Source organism: Buteo buteo, chromosome Z, assembly GCF_964188355.1.
Source record: "Buteo buteo chromosome Z, bButBut1.hap1.1, whole genome shotgun sequence".
In the NCBI taxonomy this organism is placed as follows: Eukaryota; Metazoa; Chordata; class Aves; order Accipitriformes; family Accipitridae; genus Buteo; species Buteo buteo.
The window spans coordinates 34,481,546-34,499,367 of NC_134204.1; positions in this window are offsets into that span (position 1 = coordinate 34,481,546).

Sequence of the window (17,822 nt, forward strand, 5' to 3'; positions counted from 1 at the left end):
CTGCATCAGAATTTTGATGGAATCACCTGTAAACTTTAGCAATCATTCTGTCATAAGAAATTAAATATCAAATTACCAAAAATTTCAGCAATTTTTAAACCAAACAGAATAAACCTCTGTGAAATGATTTGTAGATAATACACATCTGATAATAATATACAGCATGTTTCTAGAAAAGGCTTTTCACAGTATGTCTTTGCCCATCATAAACTTTTTAGTTCCTGTCTTGCAGAGCCAATGGTCTGACTGTCCTTATATTTCTGCAGTCTAACACACTTAGGCTTCAGTCTTGACAGGATGCCAGTATACTGTAACTAATTGAATATAAGAATGATAAATGGAGGAAGCTGAAATACATCAGTGAAAAATGTCAAGCCAGTTTATCCTTTTTTCCATAAAAAATTACTAGCACCACTTATCTCACCATTTCAAGCCACACCTTTGAGAGTTTGGTACAGACTACATACAGATCAAGTATAATTAGGAAACAATGTCCAGTTACTCAATGAACCACATTTAGACTATAGATAATAAATCCTTTATTTCTTCTTGAAAAGTTAGAATAGAATAGAATAGAATAGCATAGAATATTTCTACAAGGATTGTTTCCCACCTTGTATTTATGGAGTTGATTATGTCTGAGTGTATATCTATTCACTTTCACCCTTACAGGAATTCATTCAGTATTTTCCAATCTAGTAATTTTCCACCATCCTTTCAAATTTCAGCTTACTTGAAACCCTTTTGTGCTTAGTGTTAATTGCACATTTAGGAATTGTATTCTTTACCATTCAGGTTGCTGATGAAAATACTAAGTATTATTGGACACATGGAAGATCAAATTTTCCTTTTGACATCAAGCCATCGATTGTGATTCTCCTGTATTATCTTTTTCAACATGTTTTATGGTTGTTTCATGTAGGCCATATTTTTCTTTCTTGACTATAAAACATATGACAGTGTCAGAATGATTACTAAACAATAAAGACATGACATCTACTGCTTCTATTTAGTCTAGAAGAGCTGACAATTTATCATACTCTTAATTCAGTTTTATTTCACCATGTTTCCTTTTAAACAATTCTCAGTTACCACTGTGTATTGCCTGTTGTCTTCTAATTATTTACAGATAGTTCAAAATTTTGCTCCAACTTTTTTCTAGAAATAAAATTTAGGCAGAACAGGCTGTAACATTAGTGCTGTCTTTTGTGAGAAAAAAGCTAGCTAGCTGTTCCAAGATTACTTCAGCTAAATCTTTAAGAAACTTATGAAGAAGTTCCTAAAAGCAGTCAATAAGAAAATTTTTCCAACTACTCTACAAACTATTCACCATCACTACTGGTAGAACTTGCATAAGCCTCCTGATTATATTTGAATGTTTTAGCCTATAAATAATAGTGTCATCATTAGGAGTATCAAGACACAGGATTTGAGCCTTATCAACTACAAAGGTATAAGGACTTGTTAGATGTTATCTGAACTTGTCTTGAACTGCAGGGAGTTCTGTTTAACTTGTTCACCTGTAATGACAACTGTCTAACAGCCATGTGATGTTATTCATACATATTTAAGTTTCCAATACCTATAGATACATAAAGAAAAAATGGGGTTTAACCATATTAAAAATACCACAAAAGAACCCTTGAGTACAGAGAAAGAACCCCTCACCCCAAAGTCAATATTGGCCTACAAGTGAGAAATGTTGACAACTCACTGTAATACCTCCCTGCTTCAAACAACTGTCATTACATAAGGACCGCATACGCAGTAAAAGAGTGACTATAGGTCATGCTACACTCACTAGGCAGTGTGTGTGAGCCATTGTAACTATCCTTATTGACACTTCTGTAATAGTATTCTTGTTTTTTTCTCTAAGCATCGCATCTGGGAAAACAGTAATTCTTTGATTAGACTGTTATAATTTCATTTGGGATAGCAATAAATTTTTGGCTTTGTGTAGAAAGTATGTTACTTAGGCCCACAAAATGAAAATGTGGCAGTCCAACAAATCAGTGGAGAACACAGGTAACAAGATTTATTTTTAAATTGTTGAGAAAGTGAAGACTTGTGGCATTTTTGTGCACAGACTTCTGCAAAAGCTTTTTTTGAACGTTAGGCTATGGTAATCAAACACCAAGAATGCTGGTAAAATGTATGTGTTCATATGGTCCTTCTTTATTGATTAACATACTAAAACCTTCCTAGTTCTTCTGTCCCTATGAATATATTTACAGAATCATTTCTTATTAGTAAGATTAATCACAGATATTTCATTTTGTATGTTCGCATTTCTGATTTTTTCCTTACATACTAATGCTCCTGGTTAATAGAACTACTGGAGATATCACTATGCTGACAGAAGCAGATTTTGGACAGCAGAAATAGATTAATATCACTCCATAAATATCTGATAGGTCATATGAGAAATAAAGAATAGTTTAGGACAGGCTGCGATCTATTTAAGAAACCTTGCTTATATCCTCAAATTTTAGAATTCTCTGTTTTAAGTCTTAATGTTAATTTTTACAGAAAGTAGTACTTTACCAGTAGTAACCAGTAAAGAGCTAATCATCTTCTAGAGTAACTTGCAATCTATTGTCCAACGTGAAGGTATGTTTTCTCCTTTCCTCCGCACTTTGTAGCAGCAATAAACAATAAAGAGAGAAAATATTTCTGCATTAGTACATTCTGTCACTCAGTGTTTATAAATGATATTTATTACTGGCTAGTTAATGTTAAGATTGGCAACATGGCACTTACAGGATGGAGAGAATCACAGCAATGACACCAAGTAATCTAATTATCCCTTTCATCTTAGTAGAAGTCCTGTGAAGTACAGAAACTGATTCTCATTTCATAGGCTTCCACTCATTCAGTCAGAAACATGTATTAGTTGTAAACTAGAGAGTTCTGGAAAGATCTGTTAAAAACCTTTAACTCCACTTTAAAGCAAAGAAGTTTTTACAGATTGTGCACTAGTGACTTAGACAATGTAATTACAGAGTGCCTTCCCCACTGCCTTTACTTCTTTGTTACACTTAATATTTTAAATACAGATTTTTTTCATGGTTTTATGTAACTCCTGTGGAATATTACTGTGCTCATACAAATAAATAGTAACATAATTACCCAGAGCTTTGCAATAAAATCAATAAAAACATTGGAAAAAAAAGAGAAAAGGATAGAGAGAACAATGCTATCATTTAACCAGCAAGGCCTAAACCACACAAATGAGAATAGGCAATATTCTGAAATATCCTTTAAATATATTTATTATTCCCACATGTTTGCAAATAAATATGCCAGTTCCTTCAAATACCAATATAGACCTTACAGACTTTACTGGTTTTAATTCACAGGTATGATTAGGAATATGGAAGACAAATACTTGCTTGATGTTACTTTCTTAAACAGTCCCATTAGCTTTAGGGAGAATATTGTATGTAATAAAATTAATACTTGTATCTGCAGATTAGAGCAACTTTTTTTTTTTTTAATATAAGAACAGACCTTTTGTAGTCTTTTAATTTCTTTTGAGAGAAGACATGGAGGGAAGGGGGACAAAATATATCTCTTTGATAACAGAGCCTAACTGCAAAAAAAAACCATATAGAGCTTTCCCAGATTCTTGTTTTCAGAGATTTTCAGTCTACTTCAAGAAGTATCTTTAACTAAATCTAAGACAAGCAAACTGCCAGTGGAGAGCAAAGCACAGAAGATGGTCTTTACCCATTTACAGCTACAGTATCTGTTCTTCCATAATCTAAAATGGAAAGCACCCATTGTGATCAAGGTTGTCCCTTTAACACAATGCATTCAATCCTGGGTGTACTGAAAATGTTTTTCTTTTGTGATTGCGTGTAAATACAACATTTAACACTTTGTCTACTGTAGCTTTTAATCTCATTTGACTATGGCCAAAATAAAGACATAATACTCCACTGCTACAAAGATATGGCATAGTTTAAAGTTTCCCTTCCTGGCAGTGGTGGTCTGTGCCCATTTGGTTCTTTCAGTCACACAGAGATAAAACATAAAACGTTCAGCCTCATGAGTTGTATTAGATTTCTCTGGTGAGGTTTTGGTAGCATGGGAGGGGCTGTAAGGGTGACTCCTGTGAGAAGCTGCTAGAAGCTTCCCTGGCTCCAAGTCAGACCCACGTCTGGCCCAGGCTGAACCCATCAGTGACGGTGGTAGCACCTCTGGGAGAAGAGATTTAAGAAGGGAAAACCTGCAGCAGAGAGTGAAGCGGAATGCGAGAGACACCCCTGTGCAGACACCGAGGTCAGTGCAGAAGGAGGGGAGGAGGTGCGCCAGAGGAGGGGATGCCCCTGCAGCCTGTCGTGAGACGGCAGGCTGTCGCCCCCAGCCCATGGAGGGGAGCAGGGGAGCAGATGCCCACCTGCAGCCTGTGGAGGACCCCATGCTGGAGCTGTGGGACACTCCCAAAGATGGCCGTGACTCCATGGGAAAGGCCCCTCTGGAGCAGCCAGTGCCTGAAGATTGGCCCATGGAAAGGACCCACACAGGAGCAGTTCATGTAGGACTGCAGCCTGTGGGAAGGACTCACACCATGGAAGTTTGTGGAGGACTGTGTCCCATGGGGGGGACCCCATGCTAGAGCAGGGTAAGAGTGAGGAGTCCTGCCCCTGTGGTGGAAGGAGCAGCAGAGACAATGTGTGATCAACTGTCCTCCACCCACATTCCCCATCCCCCTGTACTGCTGGGGGGAAGGAGGTAGAGAGAACTGGGAGTGGAGTTGAGCCCAAGAAGGAGGGAGACATGGGGGGAAGGTGTTTTTAAGATATAGTTTTACTTCCTCCTGTCCTCTTTTGATTTGATTCTTAGTAAATTAAACTGATTTTGTTTTTTCCCCAAGTTGAGTCTGGGTTTTGCCCATCACCATAAGTGGTGAGTGACTCCTCCCTGTCCCTGTGTCAACCCATGAGCTTTTCTTTACATTTTCTCCTCCCCATCCCACGGGGGGAGGAGTGAGCAAGCAGCCTTGTGGTGCTTTGTTGCAGCTGGGCCTAAACCACGACATGAGTGAAACCTGCTTTTTTTCTCCCTGGTCAGTTTAAGTCCTTTCTTTCTGAATAATAGCAAATATTTTATTCTCACTATGCTAAAAGTATTTATTTGTTTCATTTTTTTGTTTATTTGTTTATTATTTTGCCAAGTAAGTGGCATCAGTTACTTCTATATTGTCTACATGCTTAAAACCCTCACCTTTTGAAACATTTCTTCTGCTGAGTGATAATATGGTGGCAAAAACAAACACCTATGTGAATAAACATACATGCTCACACATGCACAGATATGTTACTGCAGGTTCAGTAATCTGCACTGAAGACAAGTTTGTGAAAAGCTTGAGTTTACATCAGTGAGCAGTATGACTCTTACACACGCTTTTTCCATTGCTCTCAAGTTGCATAGTTCTGTGAAAAAAAGCTTTGATATCTCATATCCTTAAATGCAGTCACACAGATAACCTGAGTCAGCATGAGAGTCTATTTTTCCCAGCTGCACATTTTCCCAAAGTTAAAGTATTGTAGATCATTGTGATGGGTTGACCCTGGCTAAACGCCAGGTGCCCACCAGAGCCGTTCTATCACTCCCCCATCCTCAGCTGGACAGGGGAGAGAAAAATATAACAAAAACTTGCGGGTCGAGATAAGGACAGGAGAGATCATTCACTAATTACCGTCACGGGCAAAACAGACTCAGCTTAGGGAAAATTAGCTCAATTTATTACAGATCAGCCAGAGTAAGGTAATGAGAGAATAAAACGAAATCTCAGAACACCTTCCCACCACCCCTCCCTTCTTCCCGGGCACAACTTCACTCCCGGATTTCTCCACCAAGCCCCCCCCAGCGGCACAAGGGGGACAGGGACGGGGTTTACGGTCATCACACGTTATTTTCTGCCGCTTCACCTCCTCAGGGTGAGGGCTGATCACACTCTTCCCCTGCTCCAGCGTGGGGTCCCACCCACGGGGTCAGTCCTCCACGAACTTCTCCAACGTGGGCCATTCCCACGGGCTGCAGTTCTTCACGAACTGCTCCAGCATGGGTCCTTTCCACGGTGTGCAGTCCTTCAGGAGCACACTGCTCCAGTGCGGGTCCCCCACGGGGTCACAAGTCCTGCCAGAAAACCTGCTCCACGGGCTCCTCTCTCCGCAGATCCGCAGGTCCTGCCAGGAACCTGCTCCAGCGCAGGGTTCCCACGGGGTCACAGCCTCCTTCGGAAACCCACCTGCTCCGGCGTGGGGTCCTCCACGGGCTGCAGGTGGATATCTGCTCCACCGTGGACCTCCCTGGACTGCAGGGGGATAGCCTGCCTCACCAGGGTCTTCACCACGGGCTGCAGGGGAATCTTCGCTCCAGCGCCTGGAGCATCTCCTCCCCCTCCTTCTTCACTGACCTTGGTGTCCGCAGGCTTGTTTCTCTTACATGTTCTCACTCCTCTCTCCCGCGGCTGTTTCTCACTCTCCCAACTTTTTTTCCTTCTTAAAAATGTTATCACAGAGGCGTTACCACTATCACTGATTGGCTCGGCCTTGGCCGGCGGCGGGTCCGTCTCAGAGCCGACTGGTATGGGCTCGCTCTCTCTCGAACACAGGGGAAGCTTCCAGCAGCTTCTTACAGAAGCCACCCCTGTAACCCCCCCCGCTACCAAAACCTTGCCACATAAAACCAATACAATCATGCATGGACTTTAGCAACACAGTGAGATCCTCTGATACAATTTTTGAGGGTACAAAGGAACAACAATCAAATTGCTGTAGGTTACCAGTGTCATACGCATCTGTCACCTACAGAAACAAAATTTGAAAGGAATCTTATCTGGAAATAATTAGCAAACTAACAGCTTCTGTAGAATATCAACATCTCAAATCTGTTGCATCTTTCCACTGAGAATCACAAATTGGCCATTTCTCTAGTTTCATCAAAACACCTGTCTGCACACCTTGTATTAGTTAAGGCTTCATGTGACTAGCACCAATCCTCCTGGCGCTACCTTTAATAACTCATATTTCTATGGTGTTGAAATCTCCATCAGGCCAGAATGTTCTTGTCCTTTCTCCTTGTTTCTTGGCTGTGTACATTAAGTGTCTTACTTCAGTTGGCAACACAAAACCAAAACATGCACCCACAGACATGTAAATGGGCCACTTTTGGGGGGAGGATGGAGTGTTGTTTTAGCACGCTAATTTGGATTCTACTGCTAGTGCCTTGAAAGCACTAGAAAGTATGTTTGTACCTTCTCTGCTAAAATCCTATACACACGTACCTTCAAATATAAAGTATACTGATTAATATAATTTATTCTTTTATAAAGAATGTTTTGTCACTCCATGCAAATATATATATCTGCTCTGCAACAGGCATCACTTCATACAAGCTCTGTAAGTAACAATAAGGTTTTGAAGTGAATCAGGCAAAATATTCGGACTGGCAGTTTACCTTTTGTTTGGGTGAATGAGAAACTTAAAGACAATTAGCATTGAAAGATAATCACCTTACCTAGAGAATTATTGATCTGACAGTCCTATCTTTTAGGACCATGCATCATATTTGAAATGAAATGTTTTGTCCAGCACCTACAAGCAATCAATTAATGCAAATTATCTTCAATGCATTAGTAGTGCAAACTTGCCAAAGGTACATATTTACTTAGGTTATTTTCATAGAAGAAAAGAAGGTTTTTCTGTGTATATGAAATCAAAAAGCCAGAAAAGCAAGAGATAAATAAAGATTAAAAGCAATACAAACCTTCTAGAAAATGGTCATCCTCCAAATAAAAAGTGGTTTATTATTTATATTATTACACAAGCTTATCTGTATTCTCTTTTTGGTGTTTTTTGTGGCATCTGATTGTCTCACAGTCATTACTGGATTCAAACTTTTCAATGATACTTTGTGGTAAGGAATCATCACTTCCATTTCACAAAAGGAAAAACAAAACCACAAAATTAACTAGACCTCCTAAATTTTCAGAAGGATTTTCTTTCAGTTTTTACTCCAACATTTTTAGCATTTTTTCCAGTGACTAGCCCATAAGAAATATTTAAACACTAAATGTAGGAAAGACTCAAACCCACAACTCTCTCCTTCTTTTACCTGTAGGTGAAACTTGCCTTAGTCAACAGGATGCCCAATTTATGAGCCTTGATGGGGTTTAGGTAAGAAATAAGCACTGACTTGTCCAGCTCTAGCAAGATGCATTTGGGACAAACAAAGAAATTGAATTCCAGAAACCAAGAAGCATTTTAAGGTTGGAAATGGAATCTCTCAGTTCTCAAGTGTTGTACATACAGCCCTTGTAACTCAAGATTTTCTTCCTGATGAAAAATCTAAACTTTACTTGAAAAAGGATAGAAATAATTCAAATGATAGGACTTCTGAACTAGTCAATCACTAACACTCTGTTTATTAAATTTACAGTTTATAGATTATTTTATTACTTTGGTACATATTTATATTTTCACATGATTAATTATAAACGTAATGTTTATGTTTTTATATTTTTCCTCAGCATCTAAGAATCTTTAGGATGTTAATCTCTTACAACAGTTGTACTTTATTCATATCAAGAAAAATTATTCATGTCTCAAGGAAAATTCCTGCAAATCTAAATTAACTATCTTCAGATTACAAGTAATCCCTGTTAGTGAATTTTGATCAAGCATCAGCAATTGCTAGTAATCTGTCTCATGAAATGGCTAAGGAAATGTTCTCTGTTGTTACTTCAGTGAAGCGTCTACCATGTATGCACAATATTGTCTCCATGAAGATAAAAACTAGCTGTCTGGAATCTAAGTTTATAGTATATTATTAATAATGAACCTAATGCCACAAAAGCAGAGCATGATGACAAAGTACTGATGGGAGGCTGCAGGTTGTAACAAGTACATAGGGCACCTGGCTATTAGCACAAGTGTTTGGAGTTCCATCTGTGCTCTGGAATCCTACTGCAAGTTGCTTACCCACACAGAAATATATATCTGTATCATCTTATTCAAGCTGGAAAGTCAAAAGCAACTAGATATGATACCACTCACATCATGATCTGAGTGCTGCTTGCTACAGAGACAGATATGTCTTCAGCAGACTAGTTCAAGTACTCCATGAGATGATCACGCCTTACTCTTTGTATGAAAAACACATATCTTTTCAAGTTTTTACTTCCACCCTAAGGCCTTATATAGGTACCATACAGAAATGCAGGGCTATAGTTGTCTCCCTATTGTCTGTAATCACTTTTATTTCACGGGTGACTACATTGGATTTTGTATCAAAAAGAAACAAAAATGATGCTGACATATAATTGAATGTGGTTTAATTGCTAAAATAAAAATTCCAAAAAAAATGACTACTGCACAGTGTATAAGCCTATTAAAAATCACTAGCATTTAAAAAGCGCCTATAATAACTAGATAAATTCTTAAATAATTTTGAAATCAGCAAAAATAGTTTATTTTATCACCATGCTGAGGAAGATTTTATTGAAACTTAATCCTGTTTTTTGGTAATATAATTAAAGACAGATAGCAGTAAACCTTTGAATTTCAAACCCTTGGTTATACCACATTCAGATGCACATTTATCCCCCCCCCCCCCAAGAAATTATAAATGCATTTGTGGTTCAATTTAAGTTGTATTTCCTTTTTTTGTGATGATACTGGGAGAAGGAGAAGAGAAAAAAAAATCACAGTAAAATGTTCCATTTATAAAAGGTAGGTGAAATAAGTGTGTTGAAAAAGAATAAAAAATGGTGTCAGTTTCTGAGAAAGCACATTGATGTGTTTTTTATACTCAGTACTTTGTACTTTTGTTACGAGAGTTGCACAGACATTTCACACTAATCAATAGTGGAGTATTGATCTAAATGATAATATGACCTCCCATCAATGAGGAGGAGTATATTATGGAACCTAAATTTCTGTAAGCACATGGTTTTGGTTTGGTTTTTTTTTGTTATACTATCATAAAATGTGGAGTCAAGTATTATTATCTGTAACCCTTATGCTCTATACTGTTACTACTAAATAAGAGGATTCTCTAAAAATAAACATCACAGAATGCAACCTAAATATGCCATCAGGAAACTGTGCCCAAGAGAAGATCTTCAAAGCTCTGTCTGTTTATAATCAAGCTCTTTGTACCAGACATTGAAGCTTCCTATTAACATTCTTGTGCAGAAAGTTAACAGTTCATTCTCTTTTACATACTATAGTATTCTCCTTATGTTAACTGTTTTGTAAATGAATTCTTATGTTAACTGTTTTGTAAATGAAAGCATTTTAAAAACAATTTCCATAATGGATTTATTTGTCAAGCATTTTTGTTAACATTGGTTGACTCATGATCCATGTGATGCACAGCCCCCATAAATAATATAAGTTATGCCCCTAGCTCACTGTAATTGCACTGAAAATTGACTCTGCTGTGGCTGTATATGCTATTGCATTCATAATAGAGCAACCCACAAAAATTTTATTCTAGGCAGAGCACTTAGGGAAAAAAAAAAAGAAAAAAAAAAGGGAAGAAAAAGCATGTGGAAACAGACACATTCAAACAGGGACTGAGTAATTCACCAGAGGCTGTAGAAGGAAATGGGACACAATCATGAACAGAATGGAAGTCTGCTGACTCCCACTACCTCCCGCTAACCACTACAACATGATGCCTCATACTTCTGATGTATGAGACAGTGCAAGCTATCTTAGTGAGAAATAGAGCAAACTGGGATACTATTCCCTCACCCCCTATTATTTAATTAAAAATTGTTTATTCATAATGCACTGAAACCAGAAGATAAATATTTAATGAAAAGGATGCTTAAAATAAACTGAAAAGTCTTTCAGGTATTGTCAGGCTCCCTTCTTTGTTAACTTTCCTGAAAGTGTTCTTCTGAAAAGTTAAGCAAGATCCGTTATGCTCAGGGGATTAGCTCTATACCTATAAAACAACTTTTAGTAGCATTATGAGGAATTACATAATGTAGTAGAAGAATATATATAAAAGTCTCGAAGTCTTCAGAAAAAATGAATGCTCATTAGTTTAGTTAATATTGAGGAAAGGAGCAGAGAAATAAATTTAGGTAGGGAAGAGGAGAAAAGGCAAAGAAAGATAGATACATGAGGAGGAAACAGACACCTTAATGAAAGCAAATTAAAAAGAAGAAAAAAGCAAAGAGACTGAAAGACAACATGATCAAGGAAGATGTGTGAGAAGTGATAAATAGGATGACCATGAAGATAAAAACATGGGATGTGAAAAATAACTTGAGAACAAGGTTAAGTTTATTTAATACTTGGTCATAAAATTTTAAACTTAGTGCTGTTAAACAGCATGATACAAATTTACTTTACACCACATGTTTATAGCATTGCTTGATAATACTTGCACAATGTAAAAAATGTTTGCATATAGCCACAGTATGAGACATGTCTCAGTCCCAAACTACCAACTACTACTTTTTAGTCAGCAGCTTATTTAGAAACTGGCATCAAAGTGATATGTGATTTTGTGTGGTCTAGATAGAAATCTTAATTATTGAATAAAAGATCATCAAAATTTCCACTGAAAACAAGGACTACTGAGTAAAGACAAATTTTCATTGAAGGGTGGCCTTAAGTTATGGAGGAGAGGGGAACATACATTTCATAACATAATTCTACAGCAAACCATCCTCATGAGTAAAAAAAAAAATAAAAAAAAAATCAGAAATCTTTCCATTGAGTGTTACACAATAGTGCTATAACTACTTAAGAAAGCACTATTTCATGCCTTTATTTCCTTTCTCCAGTATATCTTTATGCTACTTGTTAGTAACTAACATTTACAGATCTTTCTCTCTCCTAGTAGAGACAGAGGCAAAACAACAGGAGACAAAACTTCTCTCAAGAGAATAGTCCAGCAAAAACATAGACAGGTAAAACTCAGACCTTGTGAACTTTGTGCCACTTAGCAGTACTATGCATCATTTCTCTTCACATTTCAGATAGTGAGCTCTCTGGCTTTATTAGATGCATTTAATAGGTGTGCCATTCTTAAAATAGTGGAGCTCTAAGAACTCTTTGAAATTTCCTAGACAACATCTGTAATACCTTGAACGCAGGCTGATACCAGATATTTCTACTTTGTTTTCATGAAATTTTATGAACAATAAACTTGAAAAGAAAACACAAATCATTAAAACAAATTAAAAAAAAAAAGGGGGGGAGGGGGGGGAATAATGCCTCCGCTACTTCTTAAGAACTTAGCCTGAATCCAGATCAACAAAGCTATGTTGCCTATCATTCCTCTCTGCCAGCGCTGAACAGTTTTAAACACATTCAGAAGCAATAAGCATAAGACAGGAACATCTGTCCAAGCTGCCCTCAAACCCTGTCTGAGTCTTAGCAGTTCCTCTACTGCTAAATCATTTTTCTTCTTGACTCAGCTTTCCAGGAAGGCAGCCCTGAAACAGGATCTAACATGCTACTTCCTTGTCACATCTGAGCCACAGATCGCTGATTAAAATCATCTGTAGTCTCTTCCTTTCTCCCATCTTCCTTCCTACACAGTATTACAAATTACCCTAGGAAAAAGCTAAGGGAAGCTGAGTGAGTGCAGTGCTGTCTGAGGGAGACTTGAACCCTAAACACTAAAAGAGGCTTAGCAGGACTAAATTATCATTGCAGGTTGGATGATTCTGCACTAGAATAAAATAATTCCTGTAAGGATGTCTAGAACTGAATATCAAAGCTGCTGTTATTCCCTTGCATATTGCATTATGGCTCATCCACTTGCTTTGGAGGGATGATGTCAGAGACACCTCAGCAAACTTCCTGTTTCAAAGTTCCCATTTCTGCCATGAATTTGTCTTGAAAGGAAAGAATGTGTGTAGTTAGAGAGGGTGACACTGCAAACATTGCTGACACTCTAAGCAGGGCCAAAAGGATGACATATATAAATGATATATTGTAAACTGAAATTTGAAATTTTGAAAGGTCTCTCACCCACAGTATGAGCTGTAAAAAGAGAACTTAAAGACAGCAAAACATAGGCTTAAAGCTGGACATCCAAATGTGTTTAAGTTCTTACTTATTTTGCACACTTGTCCATTTACAACTATATGTTTCTTTATATCATTTAGATGAGCTCTAACAGGTTAAATACTGAAAGTCAGGTAAGATTAAGCTACACCAAAAACTTTTTCATTCTGCAGGAAGAATACAGAGACAAAAATAATTTCTGGTTATATATGCCTTGTTTCTCTATATTTCTCATTATTAATCAGTATTCTAGTCTCTTATATTTGGAAGAGTTTGAAAATATATCAGATCAAAGGACAAGAACAACGGAATAAAATATTGACTGTCCAGAAGATGTAAACAAACAAGTAGATTTAGTTTTATAAAAGTTTCCATATTACGAATATCAGAGAGTTGTTTAGAAGTAAGTCAACCAGGCTTCCATGGGCAGGCTCAAAAACTTTTCTGTAACAGTAAGAAGGCCATGAAAGAAATCTGAAACAGCACTATTAATCCTGAAGACTTCACAAAGAGGAAGAAAGGTATTTTGCTTAAATCCCAAAGTACCATTGATTCTCACTGATGACAGATGCAGGCAGCAGAAAGAAAGCATTATATCTGCATTGCACTCTTATCCATAATTTAGTTCCAGGATGTAGGGGCACCAAAAGTCCACCCCACTTGTCCAGTGACATCAAATGAGAGTGAGTTACTGAGCAGCTTGCAAAATCAGGCTACTAAATGTCTTCATGGGTTAAGTTAACAGTTAAAGACACATGTCAAGGGTAAAATGTGTTTCCTTATTCTGAAGCCTCTGCCCTCAATCTCAGTTTTAGTCTAATTTATGGGCAAACTATCTGCATTAAATAAAAGTGTGACAAATGTCTGAAGAAAAGACTGTGTCGGTCTTCTAAGAGCCCAGGCACCGCTATTTCCATGGATGTAATTCACTTCCAGGTGTCATGAGACAGATTTCCAGAAACCTATTTTGGTAGGAAGCTTCTGGATGAGAATTTGAGAACACAGCTGTTGTTGCTGCTGGCCCAGGTGCCTGCTCTTGCATATACACCCATGAACCACAGGAGGCTCACAAGTGTAGGTTTTGCAGCCAATGATCCACAGACAGATTGTTGGTGTTTTTGCAGCTACAAGGCAGAGGGACCGCATGTAGGGATACAACAAAGGTTATCATTATTTAGGCATACACAGGATTTTCACACTGGTACGAGAACTTGAGCAGAATTTGTCTATTTACTTTGTGCACAAGTACACTTCCTCCCTATGCTCACACAAAACATAAGACCTCAGACAAACTCTGATTTCTGCAAACTCTACCTCCCTTTCTGGATCTTTTCCAGAGCACTGTTGTTTAGACATTCACCTCACGCCATACATTGACCACAAAGGAGAAGCCTGAAAGCCTAAAGTTATATTGCACAGATCCAGCTAGTAGGAGAAGAATAATACCCTGTGTTAAAGCCACTTGTAATTATATAGAACATTTTCTTTTTTTATTTGTATCTGACACCTATGCTTAGGAACCAAGAGATTAAGTGTTATTATCTACAGAACATCTGTACCATAGCTACTGACAGAGGGTCACCTACCTTTACAGCTTAGAAGAAATCTTGGTAAATGACATGATTTATAGAGATGACAGAACTGCTACTGACTTACTCTGGACCAATGTTATGCCCTCATCTCTAGGCTGGAGCATCATTACTATAGAGGTACAATAAAGATGCTTGAGTCAGAAGAAGATTGAAAAACATAATACTAAATACATCGATTAAATAAACTCCTTAGAAAAGCACTAACATGTTTGAACTCTACAGTGATGGGTCAGGGAAGCCTATTGATGTGCTTGATCTGCAGTTTGTCTTAATTTCAAATGTAATTAATTACCAAGAGTAATATTCTTAAGAAGAATTAATCTCAAAGTATGGGAATATAGATGTCAATCCTACTCTAACTTTTTGTTTAAAAAACCTAGAGAAAGTGCTCTTATTTCCCTGATATTTTCATAGTCTCAGTCCTAACATTTTCAGAATCTTGCTTCTTATATTTTGTGTTACCAGACAATAGCAACAACAGGAGAAAAGTGTATGAAATCAGACTCACACTCAGATATTGATTAATGTCTTAGTTATCCATCAAGGATTTAGGATGCTGACTGATGGAAAATGAGATGCAATTGCTTGATATTGATTGTAATAGGCTTTGCATCAACTTGTAATACCAGAGGGATGAGGGGGCTTTGGTCAAAATGGTAAGTTTTGGCTTTGTCTGAACAGTGTGACATGTCTCCCTCAGTTACTCATGAGGGGTTTTAATAGCATATGTTTGTAATAAAGCTTTAAAATAATATAGTAATGTTACCATATGAATACAAGTGTTCATTGGGTCATTTTCCACTCTTTTCCGTATGTTTTTATTAGTATCAGACTACATGCATTTCATTTAGTACACTTATTAATAATTTTAGGCACCTCGAGTTACAGCTTTACGAGAGTGTACATGCATACATCATGTATATAGTACACTTGCAAATGCATGATTTTATATGTGCTTGCAATTATACGTTGTTATTATATACATTGTTATTCAGTAATGCATACATACATTTTCAGTCCTGTTTATTAGTTATACACATACAAGTAAATAATTGAAAAAACAGGAAAATGCAGATTGATCAATTGATCTCCCTGTCAGAGAACTACAACAAATAAAATGAAATAAAGGTGTATATGAATCAAAAAGGAAGAAAGAAAAGGTTAAATAAATGTATGGACCAAACCTTTAAACCCCTCCCCATGCAGTCCATACTAGACCATTTTTCAAAGTGTGCATTAAACTATTTCCTTAGAGAAAAAACTCTTGCATGTGTGTTGTAGTTAATCATTTAAGATCTATGAAGAGCAAGTGATCTAAGTTACACCAACTATAACTGTTCCATATTACCCTGGTTTTAAAGTGTATCAAATGTTTTAAGTAATGTAAAAAAGTTTTTACTCATTCTACAAGACCTCCAGTTAGTTCCAATACCTAATCTCAAAGAACCTTATAGAATATGCTCTGCATGTCTGTGACATATATTCTGTAGCATACCAACAACTCTTGGACAGGATTTATGTCAGCCACACAATTTCATCAAGCAGAGCTGCAGGCAAGAGTATTTGTGCTGACATAAATACCACAAAGATTTTATTATGATGTGAGTCAAGGAAATATGTTTTCAAATTTCTTTTAAGCTTAAAATGTAATTTTTATTTAGAAATAAAATCATACACACAAAAAGATTAATTTCAAATGTATGCATGTACCTATGCACGAATGTGTGTCTGTATGCAACTTGCCAGGAAAGTTTGTACACAAAATTTGTAAGTCTATATTGATGCTAAAATACTGACTTACAGTTTACCTGTAGATAAACTACAGTATCCAGACTACACAGATTTCATATGCCTCAGTTCCCTCATCTGTAGAAATCTTACCTTGCTTATGCAGTGTTGTGAAGTTGATTAAGCACTTGCGACCTTCCGATAACTGTAAGCATTGTTAAAAGATAAAAATTTATAGCTGTGAGGCACATACTTTTTCTCCAACTAAAAGAATAATATCAGAATTAAGTTAATAATTTAACAGTAAAAACATTTTTATTAGAATTCTGTTCAGGTAGATTTAAAGTGAAACAGTTTTTCTACAGGTGGAGGTGAAGTATATTTCAAAGCAGTTAGTCCACACTGAATAGCATAAAAAGCATTACATATTTTAAGACTTGAAAAAGAAATAACACTTGCAACAAGCACTCTCTGAGGCAAGGACCTCTTTTTAATGAGTGTGAGTGGAAAAGATACTCTGTAGATTGCTTTTTCTGTAATTTTCAACTTCTGTATTTTACACTGTGCAACTCATTTGTAACCAGTCAGAACTGCTGTTTGAGACAAAAATAGGGCAGGTATGCTGCTGGTCTTTTCTAATGTAGCAATGTCAATGTTCCTATGAAATGAATAAAGTGAAGAAAAACTTCAGTACTCTGAAACGTAGATAACATTGATGAAAATGTAACTAGCAAGTCAGTAAATTGTTCATGAGGAGAACAAAATGGAGTGAAGCTATTTAAAAATAACCATTGATATGACTTTGAAACAAAGAACTGGGTATACCAACAATAATAGTCACATTTTCCTTAACACTGCTGGCAGTAGTAGCATATCTGTCTAACTGCATGTGGCCAAATATCCAAATCAAACTGCACAACCACACAGAGATTAGTGAAGCAAGCAGAATATTCTCCCTCGTTCCTTGACTACCAACATCCTTATATTTTCTTTCTGAAAGACCTCAGGTGATTTTACAGGATTTGATTGCTAACATTTCCGCCCCTTCTCTGGCCCCCAATTGCTACTCAAAGTGTTAAGACAAACACCCTTTTTAAGGCACACGGTTTAATTAAAACTTGGTGTAAATTTTCTTAGTAAATTATAACCGAATTTTTCAGATTTAATTTCTTCACTAATCCCAATTAAAGTGCTTTTTAAAGTTCCTTTTCTAGAACTTACTAGGTGAGATGTCCCAGATTACTCTATTAATCTTACCTCTCTTGGATGGCATGGCGACAGGGATAATACATCAAAGGTCTCTATTCTAAAGCTATTTAGTGACATATGATTAGCCAAATCAGATCACAGTCTTGCAGGTTAGGTGAAAGAAAGATCCCTCCATTATGTCAAAGAGACAAAAAATAGAAAAAGTGTGTGATTTAACCTAATGAACTACTTCTGTCTTCAGAACAGA